Below are 5,232 nucleotides of genomic sequence, written 5' to 3' on the forward strand. Positions count from 1 at the left end.
TTTACATTTATGCACATTCACACTAGTTTTTTGTTCATAATTTCTTGTTTCATCTTTTTCTATTTTCTGAGCTCATGTTCATAGATATACGAATATGTAAGAAGAAATATACATATTCTGTATCCTTAGAAGCTTTTCTGCAAGAGTATTCGTGGTAGAGTCTCCCAAGCTTTATCTGAAAATTTACTTTATTTTTCTGTCCCTCTTAAATCATGGTAACCTAGACATAGAAATCTAGACTGACGCTTCTTTTGTCCCCGTACTTTCAAAGTATTATTCCAGGGTCTTCTGAACGGTCTGCCACCAGGGGGGTTCTTTCCTTTTGAAGTGGTCTTTGCCATCTTTGGATGCTTTAAGCTCTGGTCCTTTTCTTTAGGATTCCGTAGTTTCACAGTGACATCCCTTGATGCAAATTTAATTTTATTCATCCTGCTAAGGAATAAATGTTCTTTCTAAATATGGAGAGTGTTGTTTTTCATCAGTTATGAAAAACTCCCAGACACTGTATCTTCTAATATTGTCCCTCCTCAAGCTCTCCGGCTTCTGTCTTTCTGGCATTCCAGTGACGTGCCTGTTGACCTCTGCCCTCTCTGTCTCTTATGTCATCTTTCTTAGTGTCATGTTCTGGGGAATTTTCTCGGATCCTTCCTCCAGTTCTCTAAGTTTCTTCACGAGGTCTAATCTGCTGATTAGTACATCTATGAAGGGTTTTTTTCTATGACTATATATATTTTTTTGATGTTATATTTGATTCTTTTTCAAATCTGAATATTTTTATAGTGTTTTATTTTTGCGTATTTTAGATATCTCATTTAAATCATTGAATCATGCTTAATTTTTTGCTTCTAGGTGATAGTTTGACAGTCTAAAGTTTTTGCAACTCTGATTCTATTTGTTGTTGTCTGCTGTTATCATCTACTGGCAATTGATCACAGTAGACTGTTTCCTTATGTGTTCTGTGTAATTGTAACGTAAGTTCATTTTCTGCACAGTTTTATCTGTGGCAGCCCTGTATAGCCTGAGTTAAGAGCTTGTCGTTCCAGAGATGTTTTTGCATTTGCTTCTGTTAGATACTGCAGGACTGTCACCAGCCTGCAGGCTGGTCCCGTAAAAGGGCACCTAGAGTGGTTGCCCTGTGCCCTGTACTTTAGGTGGGGGCCCGTGGGGTGGCTGTACATTCCTCCTCTTTTCCAAACGTTATTACAAATAAATTTAGAAATTTCTGTCTTCCTAGTATCCCAGGGGGCCCATGGAAGATAACGACAGTGAGGCCTCTTTTCATATGTAATGATCTTGGTTAACTCCACTCTGGTTGAGTTGCCCTTCTACTAGGTTAACTGTCCTAGGACATATTTTTGTGTTAGTGCCTCTAATTGGACATTCCTAGATTACTCATCGTACACTAAGAAACCTCAATCGGATATGATATTTGGTCTATGGATATAAATGCTCAAGATAGTTAAATATATATAGTTATATATATATGTGTGTATATATATTCACAAGACATACACCCACACAAGCACATAATATATAGTGTTTCAACCTCAGTTTACACCAAAACAGACACGTTTTCTCGTGTCTCTCTGCCAGTGGGTGGATTTTTCTTTTCATACACCTTATCATCAGGTACACTATCCTTGTGCGTACATAAAAATCCAGTCTCCTACAAGACTATATGAACTGGCCCTTAAGTACTTCTCTGGCCTCATCTGCTACCACTGCATTTCTCTTACTTCCATGCATCAATCGACTTAGTCTTCTTTCTGTTTCTCAAATATGTCAAGATTGAGACACCCTGCTGTTTTGCAGCAACAGAATATCGCTGTTCCCTCTCAAAGAATGTCCTTCCACTGTTGTCGCATAGATCTAGCCCCTTTTTGTCATTCAGACCTTACTTCTCGGCTGCTGGAGCCAAGATGGAGGAGTATGCATGGGAGCCATGCCCCTGGCAAATTGTGGATGACTGGGGGTGGGGGGGGCCTTTACGATAGATACTATAGGTGGTGGTATCTTTCAAGCAATCAAAGGCTTTCGCAATTCTCCAGTGGGAGTAAACCACAGACTGCACACGAGTTTGACAGCTGCTAAAACCAGGGCTCCGCAGCTGGGAGGGAGCTTTGCAGTTTGGGGAGCTTTCCATGATTGACTCCAGTATGGTTCAGGTCAGAGGGAAGGAAGACCCCCTGGAACTCCATCACAAGTGGTGCCTTAACAGGAGCCATCCTGGCCAGGAGAAATGGACCAGTGGCCATGGTCGGGTCAGCCGCGATGGGTGGCATTCTCCTAGCTTTAACTGAAGGAGCTGGTATCTTGTTGACAAGATTTGCCTCTGCACAATTTCCCAGTGGTCCTCAGTTTGCTGAAAACCCCTCCCAGTTGCCTTCAGCCCAATTACCGTCCTCACCTTTTGGAGACTACCAACAATATCAATAGGACTTCTTTCCCAGGACTTCTTCAACAGAATGAGCTGCAGTTCAAGAAAGGATTTCAGAAGATCGAGTTACAGTCTGTTTTTAAAACCATAGGTGAGACAGCTGTCGCCCAACAGGATATGAAGGGAGATTTAGCACATTTTTCTATTTAAAGGAACATGGAAGGGGGGTGTTAAGAGATAATACATTTATTTATTCACACTTGGATTGCATTTGTAAGCAAAGTAAGTGTCTTATATCTTTAAAGGAAATATAATAAGTGCTTAGGAGATACAGGACCACAGGGCAGACAACAGGGAAAGATGCATGTCATTCCTTGAGGACCTCACTGCCTGAATTTGCGTGTTCTGTTAGTCAGACAACAAAAACTCCTGGAACTTGTGCTTTCTTTTAAGATAAGTTGCAGAGTTCTACTTTTCATCCTCACACACTTTAAATAATGCTTTGAAATAATAATAATAATGCTTTAAATGAGTGCTTTGAAAATGGCACGTTTTGTAGTTAGACTCCCCCCTCACTCAAGGGAGATCGTGTATGAGAAGAACTGTGCCGAGTCCACATGGATCCTTCCGTAGTGCATACTTTCTGGATTGACAGCTAGGGCGGAACACGCACTCTTCACTTTGGAAGTAAAATACCCTGTGTCTTGGTTTTAAGGATGTCAGATACAAAACTCTCTGTACCTTTGAGGCCACTGTGTCGTCATTCTTCACCATCGGAGCCGTCAGCAGACACAACTTCCTTCCGGTAGACCCATGTCTACATGAGAAGAATTCACAGAGGGTGGGGGAGCACTGGAGGTTTGATGTTTACTGGGTGCTTGAATAAAATGTTTTTTTAAAAAAACACAATCGTACTTCTCTTCAAGACCTGGCTACATAGGGCTCAGTGTAAAAGGAACGTGCAAGGCCTCTTATTAAAAGTTTCAGGAAGTGACAGCAGAGCATTAAACCATGTGTCAGCTCTTCTAAGTGTGGGGTTCTGTGCAGTCATACGTGTCACATCCTCATGAAGCTGGCTCTCCTTTCCCTGACTAGCTAGTCAAATGCCTGATTCCACTTCATTTTTCTCTGTCTTATCACTCTGGTATTTTTTTCTTCATGTCAACTACCACTACCTGAAATTATTTATTTGCTTCCTTATTTACTAGCTATCTTCAACTGCTAGAATATAAACTGTGCAGACAGAAACTTCTGTATTGTTCACTGCTCTAGCACCTAGAATGGTACCTGGCTCAAAAAATATTTTTTTTCAATGGGTAAATAATTTAGTCCATTGTTTCCAGTGTTACAAATAGCAACCTATTTTAAGGCCAAAGATATGTCAGAATAACTTAACACTATCCCTAGAGCCAGAAAATCTCAAACAACATATGCATTTAATAGATTTAAAAGTAAATCCAAAATCAGAGTTTTAAAAGATTAGCTTGGAAGTAAGAAAAATATTGTTCCCATTCAGATGCTTAAAGATGGATTCTGGGACCAAAAGAAAAAAAAGGACCTTAAATGTTTATAGTTTTGTTCATTCTATTACAAAATTATATTTGGTGATGTTTATTAGAAAAAATATATTAGCGTAATCTAGGTTTCCAAGAATTTATGAAGACAGATTTTGCTTATTTTTTTGAATAGCAATTTTATTTTATTCTCAGTGTTCAAGTAAAGCTCAAACTATCATATGGACTTAAGCAGGTTTTATTACCTTGAAAAAGTCAGTGATATTGATATTTATCATTAACATATTCTCTTGCCACTGGGTTTCACATACCCTTGATCCAAGGACAGGCCATCCACTATGGTCAGATAACTTAGTGCTAAGTCTCATAAAGAAATGCATTTGAATTCATTTCAGTGTGGTTTCCCTATACTTCTATTTTTTTACAACTTCATCAAAAAGTACTTTAAAGTATTTTTTATGAATGTGTAAATTGTCTGGCCTAAAATTACTTTAAATCATTTCTGATTTGTTGTTTGATTAATCTACATTTTTAACTAAGCTTTTGTTAACTGATAGCACTTGAGAAATAGACTAATAACAGCGGCAATGCTACTGATTAAAAATGTGGCAGTCCATTCCCCGCTCTATTTCTTATTGCATTTTCTTTTCAAATTTACGATGTAAAGCTTACATCAGTTTTAAAATGCTGCTCTAGCTGTTTAGAATTTTACAATGATGTAACAGGCCAAGTATAGGGGCTTTAATGAAGTACTTGCTATTATACCTATGACAGCTCTTATACCTGTGACAGTTAATATTGCCTCAGGCCTGTGAAATGCAAAGCCATCTTCTGATCATGATCTTGGAGTTTTATCTGTGTATCTGTGTAACCTAGTACTTACCATTTTTTAAAATTGTTTATTTTTTTTTAATTGAACATCCATTGCTTTGATACAGTCATTGTTACCTCTTTGAATTAACAGTCTTTAACAATAAAGAATTTTCTTTCTGTTTGTTACTCAGCTCTTTATATTTCCTAAAGGTGTAGTTTTGTTGAAATAACCTATCAATGGGTCTTCTGGCTAGTTGTGTTCAATGAATAAATGATAGAATGTTCTAGTTGTAAGTGCCCTTAAAGATGATTGAGTCTAATGGCTGTGCACTTCTCCAGCCATTCTTCCACCACACCTTGTCCTGGCAGACATTACTAATTGATTACCGTCTCCTTTCCTAATGGGTTTCCAAGCAGCCTGAGAATCTTCCTCAACACAATATTGATTTTGTACAAACTAGTAAGTCCTAGATTCTTGTCCTGTCCTCTCATTATACAGATGAGGAAACCAAATCCCAGACATGTTAA

At 38.4% G+C, this 5,232-nt stretch overlaps 1 pseudogene; it reads left to right on the forward strand.

Annotated features, from left to right (window-relative positions):
* The first annotated feature begins 1,919 nt into the window (after positions 1–1,919).
* LOC123276129 (mitochondrial import inner membrane translocase subunit Tim17-A pseudogene) lies at positions 1,920–2,488 on the forward strand (annotated as a pseudogene).
* The last annotated feature ends 2,744 nt before the right edge of the window (positions 2,489–5,232 follow it).

Source organism: Equus asinus, unplaced genomic scaffold (genome assembly GCF_041296235.1).
Source record: "Equus asinus isolate D_3611 breed Donkey unplaced genomic scaffold, EquAss-T2T_v2 contig_197, whole genome shotgun sequence".
Lineage (NCBI taxonomy): Eukaryota > Metazoa > Chordata > Mammalia > Perissodactyla > Equidae > Equus > Equus asinus.